Genomic DNA, 15253 nt, shown 5'->3' on the forward strand with positions numbered 1-15253 from the left:
TAGAGATTCCAAATTCTTGCTGCTGCTGTGTGAAAAAAAGAGAACAAGATATGGCTTCAAGTCATCACCCTCCAGAACAAAAGGCCACATTCCACATAGTTCTTAAGTTTGACATGTCACCTTCTCAAACTAATCATTTTATCAAGAATGAACATGATAATGAACTTCCCCAAAGTGGGTTGAAAGCATCGAGACTACTGACATTTAAAAAAAAAATTCTTCTGAAGTCATTTCTTGGAGGAGGAAGGGAAATGCATAGTTGTTGTTGTTATTGCTGCTGTTTTACTTATGCTACATTTTATCATAAGTTTTACCTAATCCATTCCATTCCCTACTGACTCACTGAAGATCACATTTAGTTTACACTAAGGTGAAAAAGCAATGAACGCTTGAGAAACCAGCCTGGACTTGAGCTTTGAAGCATGAAATCACTCCAGTTAAGTGTCCTGGTGGTCCTCTGCTGAAGTTTCACATTACCTGCCTGTTGTACCCCTAGTTAAGCCAATTTCCTGAAGAGCCAAGCCTGGGAAAACAACAAGAGGGAATAATTTCCTGTACTTAGACATAAAACACCTGATGAAGCCAAAGGACACAGGGCAGATCAAAGAGAATGACTCTCGAAAAATGCTCTGTTTCTGTATCGCAGCCAACCACTAACTAGCTCAGGGAACCTTCCCTTTTAGAGAGAATGTCAGATAAATCTATGAGAAGAAAACTCTCACAGAAATAACAAAAGGATTTTTAGAGGAGGATGGAAGGTCAAAGTAAATAAAGATTATAGTAAAAATAAGAAGTCGAAATTGTAAAATGAGAAAATCCAAACAGATAGGCATTTGAATAAACATATTCAAAGCAATAATAGCACTAAAAGTTCACACATATAGCACTTACTGTGTACCAGATATGGCACTAATCATTTTACATATATAAACTCATTCAGTTCGCACAACAATCCTGTTACCTCCATGTAACAGATAAGGAAACAGACAACAGAGAGACTTGGAAACACTCAGGGTGGACTCAAGATTCCAACCCAGGTGGTCTGGTTCTTAACCACTATGTTCTTCTATCTCTCCTAAATGTATTTATACTATGCCTATATCTTGAATACTCAAATTCTCTCCCCCCACTCTTTGATATATTTAACTATTACAGTAAATAGGTTATGTAAAATAGTTTCCCCATTTTACAAATGGGGAAACCAAAGCTGCCTAAGTTCCAGGAACTCCTAAGATGTCAAGGCTAGGATGTAAATCCAAATCCAACATTCTTCCTGCCACCCCTCACTGAATTCCAGAATACGACGGCTATGAAAATGCACTGCTCAGATTTCCTGCTGCAGGGACATAGTTTGCTGAGAGACTCAACAATCTTTCTTCTGTATCTACTACCAGATCCATACCAAGGTAACACTTTTCCTGGGGTACTCCCAACCAGTGACTGAGCACATCAGAGGTATTAATGTAGGCCTATTCCTACGGTAAAACAGGACTACCCTATTGGGAGACTTCAGCTCACAGGCTCCCATGATCTCGCCTGAAACTTTATTTTTTAGAGTAGTTTTATGTTTACAGAAAAACTTTTGTTAGTTTTTGAGCAATGCATTTTTATCATTTTAATTGAGTTGGAGTAAGAATAGAAGTGTGCAACTGTATTTATCCATTGATAATCTTGTAACCAGATAGGTGGTTACTATATCAATTGTACACACATACAAGTTGAGTAACTTCTCACTTAAAAAGACTGCATGTAACCAGGGCATTCGTACTTACTCTTGATATGTGTTGATTACAAAAAAATTTTTTTACTTCAATTAAATTTTAGATTTTTCTAATAATTAGTTTGATTATAAGTCAAATTTTCATTGAGCCATTAAGTCCACATTCTTGTCTATTTTGTAGGATTTTTTGTTTTGCTTTGTTTTGTTCATTTAACTCACAAAAATTACATATATTTATGGTGTGAAACCTGATGTTTTGATATATGTATACACTGTGGAATGACTACATCAAGCTAATTAACATATCTATTACCTCACATACTTGTTATTTGTTTGTGATGAAAACATTTAAAAATCTATTCTTTTAGCAATTTTCAAGTATACATACATTGTTATTAACTATAATCACCATGTTGTACAATAGATCTCCTGGACCCTATAATGGAAATATTGTATCCTTTGACCAACATCTCCCCAATCTCCCTCTACCCTCTACCCTTTGCCCCCTGGTAACCACCATTCCACTCTCTGCTTCTATGACTTTTTTTTTTTTTTTTTTAGATTCCACATATAAGTGAGAACATACAGTATTTATCTTTCAATGCCTGGCTTATTTCACTTAGCATGATATTTTCCAGGTTCTTAACCCAAGCTGTCTCAAATGACAAGCTTTCTATCTTTTTTAAGACTGAATGGTATTCCGTTGTGTATGTTTACCACATGTTTTAAATCCATTCATCCATTGATGGACACTTGGGTTGATAACATATCTTGGCTATTGTGAATAATGCTCCAATGAATGTGGGAGTATAGATATCTCTTTCACATACTGATTTCATTTCCTTTGTATATATAGAAGTAAAATTGCTGGATCATATGGTAGTTCCATTTTTAACTTTTTGAGAAACTTCCATATGTTCTCCATAATTGCCATACTAATTTACATCCCCACCTACTGTCAACTGATTTTCAACAAAGGTGCTCAGGATACACAATGGGGAAAGGACAGTCTCCTCAATAAATGGTGTTGGGAAATCTGCATATCCACATGCAGAAGAATGAAATTGGACCTTTATCTCAACCTATATACAAAAGTCAACTTGAACTGGTTTAAAGACTTCAATGTAAAACCTGAAACTATATAAAACTACTAGAAGAAAACATAGGAGAAAAGTTCCTTGACATTGGTCTTGGCAGATTTTCTGGATATGATCCCCAAAGCAAAAATAGACAAATAAAACTACACCAAACTGAAAAACTTCTGCACTGCAAAGGAGACAATCAACACAGTGAAGAGACAACCTACAGAATGGAGAACATATTTGTGAACCATATGCCTGATAAGGGGTTAGTATCAAAAATATGCAAGGAACTCAAATAACTCAATAGCAAGAAAACAAATAACCCAACTTAAAAAATGAGCAAAGGACCTGAATAGAAATTTCTCAAAAGAAGACATACAAATGGCCAATAGGTAATTTGAAGAAATGCTCAACATCACTAATTACCAGGGAAATGTGAATTAAAACAAATATGAGATATCACCTCACACCTTTTAGGATGGCTATTATTAAAAAGACAAGAGATAAATGATGAGGAGGATATGGAGAAAAGGGAACCCTTGTACGTTGTAAGGATTTGAATGAGACTTCCATACTCTGTAAGTGGCCAGGTTGCAAACTGGTCATTGACCTCTGAGCTTGGAAAAAACTCTTTGTTTTGATTGATTCTGACAAAGGCTTTTTAATCTGTTCACTTAGAACTTGACAAACATCAAAGCACTTTCTGAGGCACTGTGGAAATACTGGTATGACATATATCAGTCTATATACTGTATGGTACCTTATCTTTTACTATGTAAAAGGTATCTTACCTTTTACAGTGTGCCATCTTTTACTATGCTATACATAGCATAACCACACCCTGTCATTATATTACCATGATTTCTAGTGTCATTACACAAGCATGAGATGAATTCTTCAGCAGTCTGAATTGATAGGGTAATTCTTTTCAACAAAATAAGATTTTGTTTATATTCTTAACATTTGTCTTCTTCAGCACTATGTAATTTGGATTTATGATTACTTAGCCAATGATTTACTGCCTCCAGGTCACTGAAAGAGAATACAGATGCATTAGAGCATTCTATCCCATTGTCTGAGAGACCCAGTTCCTAATAGTGCTAATCTCTCCTAGTGCTATAACAATGTAACTGGACCTTTTATGACAATTTAACTGAAGTTTAATGATATTCACTTAAACTAAGACACCAGAAATTTTTTTAATTGTCTATTCAAATATATGGAATGATGTGAGTTCCTGAGCATTATACAACCAAGGTGGGGTTTATCTGCATCCTCTCCAGAAGCTATCTGTAGCACATGGCAACATCATGCTTGCTTTCAGAAGGGTAAATCCTCCCTGGGGAAGTAGGACTCAACTCCAGGTCTGTCTGGCTTGAGAGTCCCACTTCTGAACCACTATGCTCTACTGCTGGACAAACCATTGAAAGCTTAAGTACATCTGAAAGAGGTTCCATGTACTGTTCCTCATCACCCATGTATGGAGTTCAATTGGCCTGAAGAGCATATGATTATCATGGTCTTCCTCCCCTCCACCTCTGTTTCCCATCCCCGTTTGAAAAAGGGATTCTATCTACTCTTTATAATGATTTGAGCCTTTCTCTTTTTTTCTAACAGTTTTCAAAAATAGTGGACACAGATCTGCAAATCTGTAACCATTTGTAATTCCTTAAAAATTATACAAATATCATTCCTGCAAACCTACTGATCTGAATATATCCAGCATTTCAAGCTACATATCACCCATATTCTCAACTTTTTAAATTTGGCTTTTCACCTTCACTTCACGGATAATTAGAGTTGAAGTTTTCAAAAGCATAAAAAGCTTTCACTGTCTCAGATGTTTTTCCCTTGAGGTCCCTCCTACAGCTGACCTATAGTTTGCGGTTATACACTCACATGCGTACACACACACATATATGTAAAATTCAATGTCTTTAATCATGCCGATTTTCCTTTATTTCTATTGATTCCTAAGTGCTATCATTTTAAGATTATCCCCTTCAAGGCTAGCCTTGAAATTCTTTCTTGTTTACAAAAATCAAAGAACACCTGCTGTATTGATATTTCTTCTTCTACATAGTTCTAACAACCTCTTAAGAGACTGCCAGAAGTATTGTCAGTCACCATGAGGAGGTCGGGAGGGAAAAGTTCCTATGGAGAAAGCCTTAGGGGACAGGATTTCAAGAGTTGATACCAAATTTAAAAGCATGTCATACCCCCAACTGTTCTTAACAATGTTTTCTGGGCCTGTAGCTGTGGGCTTGTGTGATGAGGACCCTAAGACTTAAAAACATTTCTTTCTTTCTCCAAAATATCATAGTTCATTGTTCTTACACAAGTGGCTCCTGATAAAAGACATGGGTATGAAGAAGTGTAGAAGTATTATGTCACTAATAATAACATTATGTAATCATCCCTCTTTGCAAATTTGCATCAATCTTTTTCAGATTACTTATCATATATTGAGATTATGGGTTATCATTTCTGTGTCTGTTTGGGGTGGAATCTCCAGTAGAGCAGAAGTTGTGTCCCTTTCATCTATCTATCTCCAGTAGACTTTGTATGTTTGTTTTTAAATGTCCTTTTCTGGCTCAAAACACAATGTTTACATCAAGATTAATGGTTGCTGCACTTTGTGCAGGGGAAGGTCGTTCAGGCTTAGAATGAATTTCAAAACTTTTAATGGTTCCCTGTTGATCAAAAGCAAAATCTAAATTCCTTACCATGACATGGAAAGCCTCTGAGGCTCTTGATGGTTTTTAGTTTTATGGTGCCACTCACTTCCTGATTACAATGGCTGCAGAACTACGGGGAAACATTCCAGCTCAAGAGTTCTTCTTAGTTCCTTTTGCTTCATGCATTTGCTTGTGCCTTAAATGACCACTTTACTTTTTCTGCTTGATTAATATCTAACCCACTTTTCCTTTCCAACTTAAATCATAAATTACCTTCCATCTGAAAGCTCCCCAACACTTCCCCAAAGTACTATTTTGTAATACTCTACATTTTGAATGGACTTTTATTATTGTATTTAGTTTTTATCACATTTGATTATAATTTCTGTATATTTCTTTCTTTTTTTTTTTATTGTCTTTTTCGTGACCGGCACTCAGCCAGTGAGTGCACTGGCCATTCCTATATAGGATCCGAACCCGCGGCGGGAGCGTCGCCGCGCTCCCAGCACCGCACTCTCCCAAGTGCGCCACGGGCTCGGCCCTAATTTCTGTATATTTCCATCGCTCCATCAGAAGCACACACTCTCTTGCAAACACACACACTGGGTTATAAGCTCCACCAAGGCAAATATTGTATTGTAATTTGTTCTGCAGTTTCTATATTTTGCACAAAGCTTGAAAAATGGCCAAAAAAAATGCATCTGAAAAAATTACAGAACAATTATTTTCAAATCAGAACTTACTCTGTCCCTTACAACTGTATGCCATTGGAGATGTCACCTAACCCCTCTGAACTTTAGTTTCCTCACCTGTAAAAAAGAGAAAAAAATGCTTTATTTCATATGGTTATTACAAATATTAAATTAAATGTTTTGTATGAAATACTTTGGCAAGTTCTTCAAAATGTATTAGTTAACTATGCATATTATTAGTATATCTTTAGAGGTGCTCAGTAAAAAGATGCTGTTTGTGATGGTTTCTTTGAAGTACTAGAAAAAAATAAGAATAAAGAAGTCAGCACAGTCTTAATGATTGAGTTATATGGGACAATCAAATTTTTTCCCAATGGGCTTTTTATTTTAGAAACAACAACAAAAAGAAAATTTTAAATATATATTTAAAAAGTAGAACTATTTCAAGACACAATTGTATTTCTCCCAAATACTGTAATGAGAAACATATTGGGTATTTCAGTAATACTTTATGAGGGGATTTGTTTACACTCATCAAGTTTAAAATCTGACTATACTAATTTCATTAGCATCTTAGCTTGGTTCACTTAATGTTATTCAAGCACTCTCTCTGAAATGAATCTCCTGAGATACATCTTTCCCCTTGAAGATGAACTTACTTTAATATTTACACAGAGTCTCAAGCATGGATACAGTGTCAATGAGTATGAAAAACTGCCATACAGGACAAAGCAGAGGAGCCTCTGCTTGTACAAATGCTTCCATTCCGAACCCAGGTATCTGTAATGTAAGGAGGTTTTCATCAGGCACCCCCGACTCACCATGACGTAGCAGAGACATAACAAATGAGAGAGGGCACTCCAGTCAGGAAGCCAAACACCTATTTCAGTCCATTTTCTGACCTGCTTACTGCCACACCTAAGGAGAGTAGGAGCTTACTGGGCTGGAGAGAAACTTGGTAACTTGCTCTGTATTCCTACCCACCAACTGTGGGTGTGACTGAGACTCACTAGCTGGATGGCTCTTGGTTAGCCCAACTTTGTACACCCAGGCATCAGCACGATCAACATGCCCTGAGCAAGTAGATCTTCACTCAAGCCTGTTTCACTGAATCAAAGAAAACTTTATTCATTTAACGATTTTTTTCAGGGTAGTTAATGTTCCAAGGGCCTTTAAATTCCAATAAAGGAGCATTTTAGTATTTTTTTGACTATGATAACTTACAGTTCATTGGAAAAGTGGAAAAACATCTCAGAAGAATTGGCTTCACTTTCTTACAAGACTCCTACAAGAAGATGAAAGTCTATGGCTTGCACAAGTATTGATCCATGTGTACTCCTCAGAGATTGCACAGTCATTTTAACATTGATCTTTGTGTCCTTACACTACTGTACCACGCACTCACTAATTCAACATTCGCACTGTGTGTCTTAACTGGTGTCCTCTGAAATCAAGGTAACTAGATGGTTTATAGAATTTGCAGTCTAACCTCTCACTACTTATAAAATTATCTATTTATCTACATCTATAGCTGTGAAAGTAGTCTAAAACCCTTCATGCACTTGTATTGTCTTTACCCAAGGTTGGATAATATTAGTTCCTTCCTTCACGAGTTTCATACTTTTCTATTTGGAAAAACATTGATTTTTCTTCTCTCTATGGTTTTAATATAGTATAAGCCAACATGTTTTTATTTATGCTGTGCCTTAGCTTAAATGCCATCAAATATGTCAACTGCCTATGGGAACACCGGACTTGAGGGCTGCCTCTGCTGCATAAGTAGTCAGAACGATGCAAGCAATCAATAGTATAAATTCACCCAAATATGAATCAAGTCTCTTTCCTCAATTCCACCTTCTCTGCCCAAATTACAGAAGGAAGTTAAATATATGTGGCCTTGATGTAGACATGGTTTATTTAGGATTTTCTGCTTGGGTCAAAGCTTGCCTCTCCTACTCCTCAGTCTCTACTAGCTCTTAATCAGAGACACCAGAAACTAACAGCGTGATGAGGCATGCAGGTTGATAGAGGTAGTGTGATTTGTGGCTAAGCTCTTTTTCAGTGGCCAAGAGCTATGACTGATGGAGACTGAATAATTTCTCAATGGAGTACTTCAAACTATTGAATAGACTGGGCATTGGGTAGTATTTTCAAAAGGTAACTATTCAGGTCACTTATTTATAAGACATTTAAAAAAGAGAAATAACATCTATAGAATATAGCCACATGTCACTTTTAAAAATTGTTTTATATAATAAAAAAGAGAACAGTACTGATAAAGTTTATACAGCTGTGTAGTAGCAATAATTTCAATAGGTGTATTTACCACTACTAGAATTTTTTATCAAAGGTTCAGGTGGTGATACTGTTTGAAATGATTGCATGATGAGAGCATCATTATTTACAGTACGGTTTTCCCGTGCCCTGGAGATAATGGGGCTAGGAACAAAACAAGCCTTCACCACTGCATTGGCATTCAGAATTATAGTCAAATGCATGTTGAATGATGTTTCTTGGGAAGAAATGTGAACATTTTTTATTTCAAGTAGTATGAAGATGGAAATGGAAAGAACTTCATTTAAGGAAAGTGAATTTATAGCATTAGTATGTCCACAGAATGTGGACACTTTCACTCTTGTTAATTTTGTATTGATGTTTCCATTAAAAATGCCATATCTATTGAATTAAAATTCCTACACAAATGTTGCTGTGGATTAACTCTCATAAAGCAGTTTGCCTTTGCTAAAATATGAAAGACCCATAATTCAGTAGGAGAGACTTACTTAAATTTCAAAAGAAAAATAAATTTAAAGTAAATTAGAGAAAACAGTTACCTGGAAGCTTTCAAAGTGTTTCCACTAAAACACTCTTCATAGAAATCTTTCACTGTTAACAAGTGTTAAGTACAGAAAGTCATACTGAATTAAATTTTTAAATAAGCACCAATAATCTTTTAAAGAAGCATCACAAAAATGTAGAAACAAGGTAATTTGAAGCAAAATTTTTGTTTTTAATATAATTTCTTTTCAATACATTTATGCTTTTCACTTAACTTAGATTAGAAAATTTACTTGTCATTTCAAATTTCTTCTGGCAGTTGGTTTTATTTTCTGGTTTTGATTTTCTGACATTGATTTTTAATTTTGCAAGTTTTTATTTCCTGACATTAAATTTGGCAGTTCATAGACTAAAAGCAACTCAGGAAAACTTCCTAACTTATTGACATTGTACAACAGATCTTGTTAGGCTTTACAATCTTCTAAAATAAATTTAAAATATAGGATGGAAAAATAAATCCAAATTCTTTGGAAAGCAAGTTATATTTTGTGGTTTCCAAATATTGTATTATTATTATTATTATTATTATTATTATTATTATTATTATTATTATTATTATTATTATTATTTCTTACTAGAGCAAAGTGGGTGATTACCCCCTAAACATGGAAAACAAAATGAAACCACTTTTTCATTGAAGGAGTCAATGAACCATTGACTCCTGTTATCTATCTCTCTGTTTAATAATAATTTGCTAAAGAGTTGACCAATATTAGCCAAATATGCTTTAATAAAGAGTCAAAGCTGGGTTTTTTTCCTCAGGTATTCTGCATGAGTTTCAACACTATGCCAAGTGTCAATGCTAACAAAAAACTTTTTTGCACAAATTTGGGACTTTAATAATAACTCTGCCTGTATGATAATAATAACAGCTAACAATTATTCACTAATATGATGTTTCTGGCACTATTAAAAGTGTCTTGCATGAATTAACACATTTCATCTTTATAACAGTCCCATGGGATAAGAGCTGTTATCTCCAATTTACAGGTGAGGAAACTTAGGCTCAGATAACTTAAACAATTTGACAGAGTCACAGTATGACAGAATGAGATCTGAACCATGCAGGCCTAGCTCCAGAGACATCATTCTTAATCACTACTTTTGCAAAACTGACCCTTTGTTCACTTTGTATTTCATAGTTCTTTACATTAGGATTTAGCTCTCTCCAGTTCTCCTAATAATGAATAAGCTACAAGCAAACTTGGAAATGTCTAGTATTTAGCAAAAACTCTAGCAAAATTCTGTTAAAAGGGGAAATATCAAGGATCAAGAGCTAAGAAGCTGCCTAACATAGCAACTATTTTGCTCATACACAACAGTCTAGTGCCATTAAACACTGGCAAAATTCTAAAACAACTTGGACACTTCAGGGTAACATGACATCAGGTTAAAATGCCAGGTTCTTTCTGGGTTCTTCCTCCTTTTCTATTATTTTACTTCGAATAGCAGACAGTGAAAATCCAGTGATCACCACTGTGAGCAATAACATGCTGAGCAACATAGGGGGTAGGAGGCATATTCCTTCTGAGTAGTCTGCAATCCACTATGGTGACAAAGCAGAGACTTAAAAAATGGTGCCAACAGTACTAGATAGCATGAGCAAGGAGCAAAATGAAGCCACCAACCATAGGGAAGCCTTCATGGAGGAGAAAAGTACAAGGTGCTCAAGATGTCTTTACTGAGCAACTCCTATGTACCAGGCACCATATGTGCCATAAGGGTTAAAATGAGGTCAAAATAAAACTCCTACAAACATTCGAGATAGGAGGCAAATAGATAGATAGATAGATATGGTATAAGCATGACAAGGTGATCTATTTTAGAAGGAAGGGCAAAGAAAGGACTTTTGAAGTTATAACTCTTAAGGTGGAATTTAAATAATGGTGGTAAGAAGCCAGTTACAATTTTTCAGTTAAAGATTTTCAGGCAGAAAGAACAGGGACAACAAAGATTCAGAGGCAGAAAAGGTCAGAAATGAAGTAAAAAACACGGCCAGGGTCAAGGTAGTGTAGGTCCTTGTAGGACATGGAGAAGTCTTTGCATTTTAGTCAAAGGGGGACAGGAAGCTAGTGGAGGGCTTGGAGCAAGAGGTTGACATGAGTGACATTTTAAGAGTCTCAATGTGGCTTCTTGATGAAGAATAGACAGTGGGAACAACAGAGGAAACAGGAAAAACAAATGGGGGGCTACTGTGTGAATCCTGGGAGAGAAGGTGGTGGCTCTGGCCAGGTTGTTGCCAGTGGAAATAGTGGAGAAGCGGAAATATTCAAAACAGGACTTAGAGCCAACAAGATGTGCTGATACACCTGAAAGATAGGATGTGGAAGAAAAAGAAAGAAAAACAGATTATAGGGGTGATTTTAGAAAATCAAAGCAACAGCACTCCCGCCATGAAGAATGGCAAAGTGAACCAGCCTGAGAGCATTCCTTGCTAGAGACTGGCCTTTGGAAGACATGGCTACGTAGCCTAATATGCCCGTGGCTTGATAGAAACCTTGAGGCTAAGGGGTGCCGGACCATCTAAACCTCTTTTTTCACAGAACTGTTCTTGCCACATGCTGACCTAAACATAAAATTATAAATACATATGAAATAATTGTAAATATTTATTTGCCAAATATACCATGCCTATTCTTTTAAAGACTAACATTCCCTTTACTTAACTTTAAAGAGCAAGTAAAAAAAAAATCGTATTTCAAGAATTTTATTAACCTCAAAAGCACTGATTAAAAATAAAACTAAGAGTGTGAGCATCTCTTCTGATAAACTGTCAATTTAGAGATGCTCTTTCACAATGATTCATCTGAATCTTGCTCTAAAAACAAGTTACTTGACACTGTCAGGGGAGGTAAGAAACACAGTAACACAAATACATCGAACATGCAACACTACTTTTATATTAATTCATTATTCCACCATTGTTTACTGGGTGCTTAATATGCATTGAGTATTGTGTAAAGTGCTGGATTTATAGCAATGGGTAATCAGATCTAGGCCATGATCCTGCACTTGAGGATCTCAACATCTGGAAGCGAAAGTGACCCTGAGCACACAATTAAAAGTGATGAACTGTAAATTAAGTGTGTTAAGGAAATGCAAGGATCCACAGAGCACCTGTTACCAAAGGAGCTGGGCCCTCTGTGACAGATACATATTAACACGATACAGAGTTTTGTTTGTTCAGTTACTTGACTGTTTATTCCTGAGAGGAAGCCTTCCAAGTGATTAAAGTCTCTATGTGGACATTAAACATTAACTATTTCAATGTCTCCAGGCATGAGAAAACAATAAATAACTTAGGATAGGTTTATTGTTTTTGTTTTTTGGTTTTAATCTCTAGCACAGAACTTGGGACATGCTGGTACACAAAAATATTTATTGAAGAATGAAAGAATGAACCAAGGAATCTCTTTAGAGAAAGAAATTAAAGAGGAGATAGAATTTTGAGAACAGAAAGAAAAACTGAAAGAAACCTTCAAAAGTAAGAAAACTCACCAGCATCTTTCTCACTTTTCCACCCCTTAACACATACATTGTAGTCGCCCCCTTATCTGTGGTTTTCCTTTGATTTTTCCATGGTTTACCTGCAGCCAACCCCAGTCTGAAAATAGGTAAGTACAATACAATAAGATTTTTTGAGACAGGCAGAGAGAGAGAGAGATCACATTCATGTAACTTTTATTACACTATATTATTTATAATTGCTCTATTATATTATTAGTTGTTAATCTTACTGTTCCTAATTTATAAATTACACTTTATCATAGCTATGTATATATAGGAAAAAAAACATAGTATTTATAGAATTTGGTACTGTTCACGGTTTCAGACATCCACTGGGGGTCTTGGAACATATCCCCCCACGGATAAAGGGGAGCTGCTGTATTTCTACAGCTTCCATGAATTATCTAGCAATAGCTTCTGTGACAGAGAGATATATTGAAAAACCTCTTGCTTTTCAACACTTGTGTGTACAGATATTCATTTAAATACATTTATTTGCCTTTGAAAAAGACCCTATCTTGCTCTATCTCTACTGGTTTTAAAGCCTGAAAATAGGAAACATTAAAAAATTATCAACAATAGGAGAAAGCCAATTTTCTTGTAATCACTGTACCATACCCCACCCACAATCCCAAATCTCCTTGTTTTCTTACAGATAAAATATGTCCATGGGGTCTTTGTAGCATGGCAAAACGGTTACCGTGGATATTTTTTTCAAGTTTAGTGAACAGGGTGCTTTCAAAGACATACACTGTGAAGGCCTTCAGCAGAGTAAATAATGTATTTCTGAGGTTCATGAAGTTTTTATGTTTTCTCTTTTTCTGTTAAATAGTTTAAAATATGGAAAATTACATGGTATAACAGACTCCTAACTACCATTTAGCTAGAGTAAATAAATTTTTGTATTTTTCATGTTTGCCTCAAATATTTTGTTACTGAACAATTAAAACATTAACACATGAAACTGAAATTTCTGGGACTTTTCTTCCCGTGACTGTGTAACAGTTTGTTCCACCACTTCTCAAAGGCAAAAATTTAGTATGTCTCATTCCATTCCATATTTCTGGACTTTTGTTGCATATCTGTACCCACAAATGAAGGTCTTCAAAATTACATGGTAGGCCTCTTATGGTCAGTATCAGTCAGCAATCTGTTTTTTGACTCAACATTGCATGTTTTAAGATATAATCAGATGGATTCCTACAGTTTCCCCCTGATTTGTACTGCTAATTCACCAAGTTCTTGTGCATTCTTAGGTCATTATTTTGGATTACCCGTTCTGTTCTGGTAACATACTTTTCTCTTCTGCACCCAAACCGTGTCGTTTTAATTGTAGTGTAGTCAATATTGATGTATAGTAAGGTCCCTCCTCTTTTTCATAATTGTCGTGGCCATTCTTGAATCTTCTGTTCTTTGTATGATCTTTAGAATTAGTTTTTTAGTTTAGAATCGTATTGAATTTATGGGTTTATCTGAAGAAGACTGACATACTTATGATATTGTCTTATCTACTATATTTTTTCATTTATACAGGCCCGACTTCATGTCCTTCAATGTCCTTTGCTAATGTTTTGTAATTGTCTCTACAACTCCATACTGTCAGATTTCTTCCCATATATCAATATCTTCTGTTCTTATAAAGTGTCTATTACTGCTATATTTTTTAAATGACTATTGTTGATATAGAAGAATAATAGTCACTTTAGTTTTGTTGAATGGTGTGGTCAATAGAATAGTTCCCCACCGCCACACACCCCAGGATATCCACATCTTAATTTCCCAAAACCTGTGAATATATTAATTTCCGTGACAAAGAGGAATTAAGGTTGCACATCACATTAAGTTGCTAGCTGACCTTGAGATGATATTATCCTGGATTATGCCAGTAGGCCCAATGTAATACAAGGGTCCTTTTTTAATGGAAGAGGTGACAGGAATCAGTGTTATAAACTCCCAGCTTTTGTATTTCTGAAAGTATCTTATTTATTTCTCACTCTTGAATAATGTCTAGCTGGCCAGGACAATTTCCTTCTGAACAAATGCAAAAAATTGAAAAGTCTTCTGAAAAAAAATTCTTTAAGTTATTTTGAAAACCCTCAAAGAGATGAAAGAAGGAAAAGTATCCATAAAGTAAGAACAAAAGTTATGTAACAAAAGCAGACAGGTATGGATCAAAATCACGTGAATATTTTTTTAAATATGGATTATCAATTCTAGAAATAAAAATATCCACATATAATTAATAATTGGAATGTATGCTAATGTGGACAAAACAACAGAGAAAATGAGAGAATTGGAAGACTGTACTGAGGAATTAACCCAGACCACCTCAGAGGGATATAAATCGATGAAGAATATGAAACATGAGAGAACAGCTGGCTATTCTGAATTCAAGAAGGAAACATACGTGTTGAATTTGTGACTTTCTTTCATGGAATTAATTTTCTCTTGTGCTTTGGAATCTTAATCTTCAAGCTCATATTGATAGAAAGTTTTCTTGAGAAATTTTATGTTGTTGTCATTTTTGTATAATTATTTATATGTGTATTTGCTTCTCACTTCTGAGTTCCGGCTTCTGAGTCTGTGGTTTTACACTTGTCTCTGAACAGCTCACAGGTATGTCCCTCAGAAGCAAGTCGTGTAAAGAATGCTTAGGGCCTATGTCTCCTGAGGTGACCACACATATAGTTTCTGCATCAGTGCGCACTTTGGCCTCGGTCCTGATAGGTCTCCATT

Source organism: Cynocephalus volans, chromosome 4 (assembly GCF_027409185.1).
Source record: "Cynocephalus volans isolate mCynVol1 chromosome 4, mCynVol1.pri, whole genome shotgun sequence".
NCBI classification, from domain to species: domain Eukaryota; kingdom Metazoa; phylum Chordata; class Mammalia; order Dermoptera; family Cynocephalidae; genus Cynocephalus; species Cynocephalus volans.